Source organism: Anser brachyrhynchus, assembly GCF_964034855.1.
Source record: "Anser brachyrhynchus genome assembly, chromosome: 9".
NCBI lineage: Eukaryota > Metazoa > Chordata > Aves > Anseriformes > Anatidae > Anser > Anser brachyrhynchus.
This window is the reverse complement of record NC_137703.1, coordinates 18271245-18283327: the sequence shown is the minus strand read 5'-3', so window position 1 is coordinate 18283327 and position 12083 is coordinate 18271245. Positions and strand designations below refer to the sequence as shown.

Genomic DNA, 12083 nt, shown 5'->3' with positions numbered 1-12083 from the left:
GCAACTTTTTGTCTGTGCATATCTGCTGACAGCTAAGTCTTTGTCATTTAGTTCTCCTCTGAGGAGGACTGATAGCAAAAGCATGTTTAGCAAATTTGTTTTCAGTTATCATCATCTAGTGGCTGTGTTGTATCACAATCGCAAACTAGCAAGAGACTTCAAAATACTAGTGAAATGATTGTTCTTAATGCATTCCTAGCACGTGTTTGTTGGAGGTCGTGTGACATAAATGCTGTGTAGCCTTAGGCTGCTTCTCGGTTCAGTCTAAATCACTGTGGTGTCAAGGCTTACATCCTTGAGAAATAAATGTTTTAGTGATGAGTGACAAGTGGCATCGCGGTAAAGTTTTTAAGGGTGAACTGCTAAGTGGTATAAGCTGAAATTGTTCTGCAGGGATGTGAGTTGTGTCCTGCACTGGCTTACCTGGTCATGCCTCTGCCTTGCTCAGAATCTGTGAAGGTGGTCTGTCCTAGCAGCATTCAGAGATAAAGCAGGGTTGGCAACTTTTATCCCTTTTCTACTGCCACGTGTGAAGTTTAGCTTCTGTTTTTTCCCCAGGTAACAGAATCCTGATGGTCAGTGATCCCCCTCCACCATAAGGTCAGAGCTGCAAGGAACAGTTTCTGTATCATGTGGGTAACCAGAAAGCTGATGTCCCATTATGGTCAGTGAATTCAAAACCATTCAGTAAGTCATGATCTTTTGAGACTCAAGTATACTATGCATTCCTCTAACTTCTTTCCATCAATATGAAGATGTTTAGTAACCCTACATACCATAAGTTTTGTGACTGTAGATTTCATGTAGGAATTGTGATTTCAGAATAAGTCTCTTGCATAACAACTTCAGAAAATTTTCTTGTTTTAGTTCTCCTTGCTAAGAGTTAGCAAGACTGAAGTTAGGGACTAAGTGGCTGGTGTGGTTAAGCCTCCCAGAACCTGAGGCCCTGTTTGAGGGATGGGGGTGGAAGGGAGGGCATGGTGTCCCATTCCATTCTATGGTGGTCAACACTGAAATCTGACTTCATGCTCTAAAGCACTGTGAGAACTTGGAAGTGTTTTATTTTATCTGAACTGTGTGGAGCCTTTAAATATGAAATCAATAATTAGTGGTAAAGATGAAATCGTCAGATAGTTGCATCCTGCCAGAATGCACAGGTCTCTATTCTCCCACACACTTCAAATAAAGTTCTAGTATTACTAAATGCTTTTTGGGCACCATGGTATCAAACTGCATGTATGCTTGAACAGAAGTAACATTTTGGCTAGGATTTTTCTTTTTCAGTTAAATCAGACATCTCTCTCTCTCTCTCTCTCTCTCTCTCTTTTTTTTTTTTTTTAATAGAATACTAGAGACATAAATTGCTGTCTGTGTATATATTGCACTATACCTGACTTGGTATTTGATCCTATATGCAAGTAACACTTGGCTGAGATGTCATGTCAGTGCTGCTTACAAGCGAATATATGGTAAATAAATGTGATTAAAGAACAGACTTTCCTAAAGAATAAGCTAGCTGCACGTTGAAGTGCTGAAAGCTTCCTTAATGTATCACCATTAATACACGTGTTTTAGGGGAGAGGGAAGGTTCTCTAACAGCCCATAGGCAGTATTGTAACATACTACTTGTGCATTTAGTTGTATCCCATTAACCATCAAGCTGTTTGCATTTCTGTTTCTACAGAATGCCTCCAGCGTTCCTAAAACAGCTTTGAAGATTTCTCCCTGTCCAATAATCCATCAATTTAATTAGTACGCGAGATACCTGATGAGATGAGCAAGTACCTTTCCCAAAGATCTGATGTGTCAGTTTTGCAGCAACAAGTCAGCTGCTCAGTCTTCCTCCCCACTACTTACTATAAAACAGCGAATCCAAGATATGTTTCTCAATCTAAAGAATAGGAAGGAAAAAAAAAAAGACCCTTTCAGGACATAAAATAATTGAATATAGTCTAACTATTAAAGTTAGTCTTGAATATATATGACCAGTTCATTGCCTGAGTACTTATAGAAACTATGGCCTCAGTTTTCTTTAAAAATGCCCTGATTGTCTTCTTTGAATCAACCATATTTTATTTTTCTTTCATTGAATGTCTTGCATGCGCACAGAAATGATTATAACTTAGCTGTCTTACTTTCACTATCAATCTTGCCAACCAACTGCACGATAATTAAAAACGTTTTGCAAGCTACACACATTACTTTTGCCTTTGAAATGTCAAGATATCTTCCACACCTAGAGGAGAGTTCAACAGCAATGTCTGCAGTATGTAAGCAGAACAAGATGGCTAAGCATAATTCAACAGCATATATGATTCTTCAGGTATTTGAGGTACCTCTTACAAAAAGCTCTTGGCAGTAAACTTTGAGCATGCAGGGCACCTCATTCTCATGTTAAGATCATTTTCCGTATTTGTGCTAACTTATATATAGTTACTGTCTTTGGATTGACATGAAATTAGCAAAATTACTTACTGATGAACTGCAAAATAGAATTAACACATGGTAGACTTAAAGCACCTACATCAAAAGTAGCAGTTCACCTTGACACGTGAGCAAAGGCTAAGTTGTTAGAGATGGAATTGCAGTGCCACTTTCTGAAATGAATGTCAACAATATTATCAATGTGATCTTTTTAATACTGTGATTAGATAGACTTAGTTACTAGTTGTGATTTGTGACTACTTTTATATTTTTTAATCAGAATGTCTAATGACTTATCCTGGTTTAAGTATTGCAGTATTTGTCATCACACATTAGGTGTTGCAACTTTGCATTTGTGTAGACCTGGAAGAACCACAGACAAACGTGTTACTGCATACTGCTCTATTTGTCTGTGTGAGTCTTCCACATGCACTTGGCAGTCTTTCTGGCTTTCCCATTTTCATGTATGAAACAGCAAAATTTTGGCCTGTGGGAAATAACTTTTCTAGGGTAAAAGTGGTAGCTTAAGGAATGAACGTAAAAGATCATCTCAGAAAATGGTAATCGTGTCCAGCCTTGGCTACTGTAGAACCGCACTTCAGGGCACTCATCACCGTGTCAAACTACCCTTTCCTTGAGCTACCCTATCACAAATGCAGGAGGGGTTTTGTTATTTATGTGAGTTACCTGTTTCTGGGGTGTTGAGATGGAATATCACATAAAATGTAAATAACAATTTCATCTAATCTTTGAAATTTTCTATTGAGGCAAACATCCCTTGGCCAGTGTTTTGAACTTCAGCCATTGCTCTTTTTTGAGTCTGCAGGAAGATGCAGATACTTCTGTCATAGAGGATTCCATTTTAGGTGCCTGAAGTAGACATTCTGATTCTGATACCTGGACCTTTATAATGTATTGTGGCATGGCATCAGGCTGAAAGATGGCCAGAGAATACCACTTATTGCTGTGCTGTCTTTCTATTGGGTGTCTTTGCTCATTGCTTCCTCATCTCCCTCCCAAACCACCAAAATGTTTGGATAGTTGGAAGGTGAAGTTCACTTGCCATTTCCTTGGCTGGGATGATAACTTTACAAAAGTGTAAAATAAAGTTTGGCACAGTAGTAAGAAAAAGGAACAGTGCACAATGGTATTATGTGAAAGCCTGTGGACAGAAAACAATTGATGAATTTTCAAGGGCACTAGCCAGTTTTTTCCCTCCTCAATCTGTCAGGAACAAGTGCAACAGTATTAGAGCTGTCAAGGAATGGCCAGGCAAACAAGGAGATCACTCATCAGTGTCAGTGACAAGATTCTGAATTTGATGGCAAAGCAACAGAATGAATAAGGATGACTTGATAATGGAAGTGCATAAGCATCACTTCAGGCAATCAGAAAAGCACATGGGAATGACAATGAGCTGCTGTCAGTATATCTCCTCCGTGTTGATGAGAGGGAGGAAGACCTGAAGGCTCATAATGACAAGCTTGAGAAGTGTTCCAGGCTATGAGCTGCACAGAATCAAATCCCCAGGAAATATGAAGGCCACAAAATCATCTTGATGGTACCTACATGCCTACATGCTTAAAAAGAAACAAACAAAAAAACTCAGTACTTGGAACAGTTTCTGGAAGGAGGAAACACATGGACCCTGGGCCACCACACTGGCAGCAGTATGGATGTCAAGGTTCAGCTAATCTTTTGAATTCCTGGAGCAAATTCACTGGCTTGTACAGTTTAATGTTTATCTTACTTGGATACAGTATGTATAAATGTAATAAAATCATTTTAGCATTAGAAAATATTCCTAAGTGAAGAGATTCTGTGATTCTGATTTAAAGAAATCAACTTAAAGATTTTCTAATTGTATGGACTGTTTAGCCAAAAAAATAATTATGCTGTCCCATCAGAATTAAAACCTACTCCACAGAATATTTTTCAAAGAGATCATGGTATTTTCTTCAGGCTATTATAATATTGAACTGGCATATAGAAAGTAAGATTGAAGAGTTTTTTTCATCTGGTTTGGCCACAATCTGGGAAAAGCCCTCCAGTCCAGAGCAGGAACTTGAATATTTTTTTCTATGGAAGAAGATAATCCACACAAAACTATTCCTGCACATACCTAAGCTGTACCACAACACCAAGATCCACATTGCAGTTGGCAAGATCAGAGCATTGAGAATGAACAAGTTAATTACAGCCTACGAGACTGTAGGCAAAACTGTAGTTTATTGAAGTGTTTAAGTACTTATTGTCAACACATTTCATAAATTTCTGGGAAGAATTACTCTTGAACGGAAAGCCACACCCAGTACATAAATCTTAGTGTAAGCTCAACACTCCTGTAATTTCTTGTAACTGCAGACTGCAGGAGGCATGGCTCTGTTAACTTGAGATCTTTCTCTTGCAGTGACCATGTAATGATAACATTTAATTGCAGATAGTATATCATTGCACGCTATTACATTTTTGGCAATGTATCAGTCTAATACCTTTGATACAAGGGCTGGGATTCAAGGTTTTAATCCTAGAGCCATGTGTATTTTTGGAGGTGACCTTTGTTGTGACAGTAGTGTGGCAAGTGTTTTCGCAAGTAGACTGACCAAACATCCCTGATAAGGAAGAGCTGATGCTTCAAGGAAATGTGCAAGGGAGAGTGGTGACAAACTAAAACCAACCATTGCATTTCATTCTAAGTTCAAGTGCCTTTGTTTAACTTTTGAGCAGTTGTGTTATGCGGTCTTGAATGTTGAGTCTGTTGAACGATGTAGGCATGAAATGTTTTACGTACCAATTCAAGGTACAAAAAATGAAAAAATGAAGTTGGAATGAAGAGGAAGACTGCTGCATTAACGTGTTCAGTGCTAGCAGATTGCCCAGCTAGTGCTGCACTGCTAACAATGAGATTTAATCAGAAAAACTGTTTATGGCTAAACTTTATTTGTCATGAGCTGCATAATTTTGCAAGCAATTGCAAAGCAGAATTAGACTAAGGGTCATGTTATCCTATTACCCTTATATAATGTAAGTTGACATTAAAAGATTCAGGTTTTTGGATATGCATGAGCATCTTGGCTTTTTGCATCCATGTTCTGCAAATCTTTTTACTGTGCTTAAGTTGACTCATTTATACTATAGACCTTAAAGCCAATACTGGTGTTTGCCGTAGATGACAATGAGACAAAGCCAGTCATCTTAGTCACTGCTTCACAGTGAAGTAACCACAAACTATATGGATTTCAACTCGTGGCAATGTACTGGCACCACAACTGCCTGCAGAACACAACTCATCTTCCAGTAAGTCAGTCTGAGTTTTTCAGTTGACCTGGTGCTTAGAAGGTTCTAAAGAAAGAATGAAGGGTGCCACTGAAGGTAAAGAAGGCAGGAAGAAATATGGCCCTATAATCAGCAAACGAGGAAAAGTTGCAACTTGTTTTAATGGTAGCTCTACCAGTGAGTGTCAAAGGACCTTGGATAAAGCCATGTTAGTCTGTTCGTATTCCTATCTATGAAGTGAGAATAACAGCTTATTATTTAACCAGGTAAAAGTGAATTAAGAAATGCATTAAGTTCTATGTCAGCAATTGTTCTCTTATTCCAGCACTTGGAAACCTGCAGAATGCAGCAGTGAACACCTTTTCTATGGTATAGTACTGCAACTCCCGTTTATTCTCTTGATCTTTAAAGTATTTGGAAGAATAAAAGAAAAACAGGTAAAGAAGCCAAGAGGTGAGGAGTGGCTCATAAACTCTGCCTTCAGCCTCAAGAAAATTTCTTCCAGTGACTTAAACATGGCTCACTGTATTAAATTAGAAATAGATGGATTGCATCTATCACATGTGGACTAAAAATGTGTCTTCATAGTTGCAGGAGCCTCCCTGCAGTGATAATGAAGACTTTGAGATGTTAATACTGGTAGTGGTGACTTAAGAGATTGGAGTGAAGAAGTGTGAATATGATTGCATGTAGGCTGTTGGAAGAGAAGGAGGAATACAAGGGTCATAAATCTAAGGTGCCAAAAACTCCCACATCCATGGTGTGCTTTCCCTAGGACCGAGTCTGTGTTTAATGAAAAAGCTGACATGCTTCTAATATAGAATCTATAAGTCAAAAGTAAGTGGCAGTGGAGTTGGAATTAACTGTCTGTATGGATAAAGCAATGCAAGAGTAAGAGGAGTGAACTAAAGTCATACTGTCTTCCTGCTCCCTTTTCTCCTAATATAGAGTAGGTGTTTTAACAGTACATTTTGATACCTGAAAAGGAAAGGTGGTTTCTATCATTCAGGTTCTGAGTATGTTATTGGATTGTCAATGTTTCTGCCTGGGCTTCCCGTGGAAACAACTTAAGCACATGTGATAACAGCTACAAGAGAGCTTTGCTGGTAGCGACTGCGGGATCTGCTAGAGCACTGCTATGTTGTCTGTATAGAACAGATGTAATGCAGATACCTGATGTGTGTCTGGCTCTGTACCTCCCACAGCTCCCTAAATATTTTTGGCTAGAGAGCTACTTCTTTGAAGGTGAGATCGTGTTTTGTTTTCTGGCTTCTGGTTCCTTTCTGATTTTTCAGTTAGGCTATCTTCTTCCAGCAATCAATTCTTATAGGGCTTTCAAAGCTTTGTTTCTTTGCCTAAGTAAATTTATTTCCACTTTATTGCAAGTAACTCAATGAATTACTTCATATGCTGGTTTCTGTCTTTTGAAAAAGTTAAAAATTAGTGCATGAAAAGTGTAAAGGGAGATTAATCATTTTATTCTGATTCTTTTATGGATTGCCCAACAATATTACAGCTACTAATGTCTCTGAACAGCAACTGTTGTGGCTGTGATGGTGGAATGCCGTATAGGAAATGCGAGCTGTATTCATTCCACAGATGACTTGTGTGTTGACTTTTGTGATGACTTATGCTGTCACTGCAGGCAGCAAAACCAACTTGACGAGAGGTTTCCTCTTTTGACAGAGGTCTTCTCTTGACTGCTGGAGTTTTGTTAGCACCTTCGTATCAACTAGAGGTGTGTGTTTTTCATGTAAGGCTAACACTGTTAGGCTGGCAAAACTTTGTAGCAGTGACTTATTTCAGTGCAGTGATGTTACTGGCATGGGCCATTAGGAAAAGAGCAGTACTACAGTGGCAATTGAAGTAGAACATTTGATAAGTTAGTGGGGCTGGGAACCCTCTGGCCATTTTTAACCTTCTCTTCTGTGTAAATAAAAATGTAAATATTTGAGGTACAGTTCTTATAAAGCACCATGGCTGGCCTCTGCTTGGAAAAGAAAGTTTCTGAAAGTGAATAAGTAAATGAACAACTTGTAAGCTTGAATATAACCCATTTTTTCCCCCGTGCTTTGTTTCAGAAAGCACAGTAAGTCACTTCCAGGGAAATAACACCAAACCAGTTTTATTTAGTTAGGTTAATTCCATTTTAATATTTCCATTAGTCATTTTAAACTTGGCACGGCAAGTAATAAAATTCTACAAATATTGACAAATAGAAAAGTAAATGCCATCCAGCCATGACAATCTGCTTTTCAGCCAACTTCTGAGAGATAGAAAGGCTGCTATCATAATTTATTTATATATTAATAAAGCATATGATTTTTATCACTAGTTATTCCCTTCTAGCAATTAAGGTAAAGCTGATAAAATCTTCACTAAGTAAATATCTTTGTTAACTTTCAAAAATTCATAGCTAAAAATCTTTCTAGTTTGCACATTGGGAAGAAAAGGATAAAGCTTCTCTTGTGCAGCATGGCACCAAGTCAGATATGCGAATGGAAGAAAAAGGAAGAGTCAGCAGGGATGTGTAGGCACCAGAACTGACACTGGCAGGCTCCAACGTGGTTACTGACTTACCTGGTGATTGTGAATTGGGTTGTCCTTGCACATACAGTTAGTGGTGCTACTGGAGCATTAGGTGGTAAGTTTTTGAATGAAGTCAGTCAGTTTGGTCTTCCCTTCTAATTAGGCTTTATCATTAATGTAAGCTTGACAGCTAGTATATTCAGGACTTCATTCAGTGTATGGAAGAAGAATCAAAGCCTGGATGAAACTTGAGAAATTTAGCATGTGCAACCAGTTATATTCCTTTTTTCCTCGGTAATTTTTACCCATAAAGGGAAATCAACTTTTGCATATGCCAAAGTCAAGGGCAAATAACTACTTCTCTTGTTAAAAGAATAAATCCTTTATTTTTCAGGAGGATGTATTTACAGTTACTAATGATGCTCATAGATCTTGCAGCAGACTTGATATCTAAGCAGTAAATATTCATTTTTATACATTAAGGAAATATTTTATGAATTGTAAGTATTTGAAAGGTAGAACACATCTGTTTAAAGACACTTTCTTTCTGGATTTGTCCGTCTCTGGATTCAAGGCTTCAGCTGATGACAACTCACTTCCAGAAATTGTTATAGTTGGGAAGTTACCCCCTTTAGTTAGTGTTTGCCTGAAGATCGTAACAATTTCTGGTTACTATAAAGTATAAATGCTTTCTACTGTACAATTGCATAAGGAAACAGCTAATCCTTGGGGATGGTACACTTTGGAAGGAAAAAAAGGTCTATTTGGCATATATGGAGAGAACACAGACCTTTGGACAGTGACTTTCTCTTTCAGCAGTAGTAGGAAAGTAGCTAATAAATTTAAAGTAGCATGTAAAGTGTCTTGTCAAGTGTCCAGTGTGCCATGCTTTCCAGGAAAAGACGTCATTCTGATTTATATGACTATCTGGGCACAGATGCAGAAGCATTTGTGTTAGTAAAATGTTTTAGCAAATAGTTTTTTATTCCTCATTATCTGAAGAAAGTAAAACTATCTACTGGAATGTCCAGCAAGATATTCCTGTGTCCCTTTGACAAGAAAACTTATTACTTGAACAAAGAAGAGTGAAGAGTCAAAACGTAAAGGGAAATCTCAAAGCCATGCAATATATTACAGCTTCACAATTGAGCAAAATCCCTAGTAGCAGCTAAGACTGATTGTGATTCACGTATGGATGTAAAAACAATGCGTTTATAAAGTGTTTGCCTTGACTAGTATGCCATGAATTTCATTGAAATGAGCTATAACAGTTTATTTTGCTTGTGGAGATTTTCAAGGCTGTTGCTGTTCTTAACCAGTTAATTAAGCCTTTTGAGCTACAGAAACTTTAGTTTAAAAATAAGCAGTGGTACCAAATACTGTTTTGTCAAAATATTTAGCACTTCAATTTTCCTAGGTGTAGTTGTTATTCCTAATTAGGCTTTTTCCAAACTTTGCATTTAATTCTGCAAGTCACTATATTTTTAGGTTTCAGTCCTTTATAAGATTAGCTATAAAGGATCCAGTGGATCCATGTACAAAGGGAAGAAAAGTCATAAAAGTTATTTCACTGCTCCAGAAACAATTGTGGAGATTTGTTCTCTACATACTGAATCCTTAAATTAACTCAACAGGTCCTGCTGACATCATACACAAAATTAATGAGACTGTTTAACCTGCAAATCTTACAGCAGGCAAAAACAAGTTATGTTCTTAGCATAAATAGGAGTTCATAAAACTGCTGTTTTTAATTTACTATTAAGCTGAAGTAGCTCAAGTAAGTGTAGAATTGTAAAATGGTATAGGTTAAGTTCAATGAGATGAAGTGAATGAAGTGTTAGTTTGATAATTGTGTGGTTCATCTGAGTACAAAAACACAATAAGGCACGTATTACTCCATAATAGACTACTTCAGGGGTGTTTCGATTCTCATGCCTTCAACCACCCAAGCAGCACAATGTGCAGTAAAGCATGCCCAAGGGACTTTGCTGCAACTGTAATGTAGATTTGTCAGAGCTGTTTTCATTCTGGGATAGTTTTGTTTTAACCATGCTTCGAGAATATTTTTGATAGGGACAGATCTTGTTTAATATGCCTTTATGTGGGGACAGTATAGAGGAGGAAAGTAGAATGCATAAGTAGAAACTATGTTTACTTCTACTTTTCCCAAAGATTATGACTTTATTCAGATACAAAAAAAAAAAAAAAAGGAAAGTGGTTAAGAAATACGGTATTTATTAACTGAATTATAAATACTAATAAAAAGGTAATAGAATAGAATTATCTGTAGTAACTAAGAAGACAGACACCAGACACTTTCAGCTTGTTTAGTTAAAGGCCCATACTCCTGAAATTGAGTAGAACACTGAAGTTGTGGTACTAGTATAACTTTAGGAGAATGGTATCACAGGTGTTATTTCCATAGTCTTGGTGTATCTTAAATCTTGATTCTTCAGCGTTACTTATGTGAGTAGCACCTGTGAAATGGCTGAGGTTCCACTGATACCTTTGGGACTTGGACTACAATCCTGGTATGTGATTTATTAAGACTCATGGAATTGGATATTTCCCAGCTGCAAAACATGGAATGTATGTTCTTAGAATCTTGGTTTATAAGTAATCGTTTTTGCTTTTCTTGCTCCACCTAGTCTGATTTTAGTATTCTTTGCTCTTTTGAATTTAATGTTCTTACAGTTTTATAAGGGCCTTTACCCGTTCCCTACCACTGCGTGCATCTACCAGACCAAGTTCTTAGTCTCTGTCTGCAAAGGCAACTTACCGTGCTTCACTTCTGTTCCTATGAATAGGTAAGTTTGTAGCAGTGGGTTGTGAAGACATCCATCTGCTCTCAGCATTTCTGAGGATCATGTCTTGCTTCATGATGTCATTGAAAAAAAGTGGAAGCTGGGGCCTAGTGCTTGGACTCTTACCAGGACTGCAAGATGCAAGACAGTTGCAACTGATAGATATTAGAGGACTAGTCTTGTCTGAAGACTTGTATGTTCTGTGAAGAACTATTTTTTCCTTGGGTTTTAGAATTGTATCCTTAGACTTTTTAGGCAACTCCCTCCTTGAGACAGGTTTACAATACTTAACTGGAAGCCAGAAGAATTCCAGCTGAAGTTCTGCAGTGAATCAGGGTAAGGCGGATGCTGTTGGAGATGATAGCATTTCCTTCTCTTTATCTTAGTGTCCTCTTTGGCATAGAAGAGACATTCCAGGTCTGATGTTATCACATGACTATTCGTATCAAATAGTATCTGCAACATGAGTGATATCTAGAAGATAATTCCTTTTGGAATGCAACTATGCACAGCTTTTGCTGTAAACCAGTCATTAGTCTCACAAAGATTGGAGTCCAAAACAAGCAGCAGCATCTCCTGTTTCAAAACCTCTGGTCCTCTTCAGTCACCCTAGTAGCACTGGTGCTATTGGCTGACCAGCCATTTTAATTTATAGTGCTAAATTGACAGCTTAGATGATTACGTTCTAACAAAATGACTATACCACAACTGCACAGCTGTTATTTGCCATCTGTCTTAGCTATTGCTCACTATTTGTAATAGTATCTTCTAACTGAATAACAAGGCAAAGTTTGTGCTGGCTAACTGTAGAAACTATGATCTTGAGTGCTGTGATCCAGGATGAATGTTCTTCTTGAAGGTTGTCTTGATGCTGTTGTTAAAAGACATAGCTGTGAGAAGTTTGGCAAGTGGAATTTAGCTTCCACTGAAACTAGCAGAAAGCTAAACCAGTGTTCTTAAAAATGACTTGCACATTAGAGAAGAGAATCGTTGCCTGTTCTCTTGTATGTGATCTGAATGCCGAGTGTGTTATGGTCTGTAGTAACACCT

At 37.8% G+C, this 12083-nt stretch overlaps 1 long non-coding RNA gene across 8 annotated transcripts in view; it reads left to right on the top strand.

Moving 5' to 3' along the window:
* Window positions 1–12083, top strand: part of LOC308200076 — a 60136-nt gene that overhangs the window by 32030 nt on the left and 16023 nt on the right. For 3 of the 8 annotated variants that reach the window (XR_013955207.1, XR_013955208.1, XR_013955209.1), the window contains exons 3-4: window positions 559–687; window positions 10924–11036. This is a non-coding gene — a long non-coding RNA (uncharacterized lncRNA). The other 5 variants (XR_013955213.1, XR_013955214.1, XR_013955210.1 and 2 more) reach the window with 5 other exon arrangements.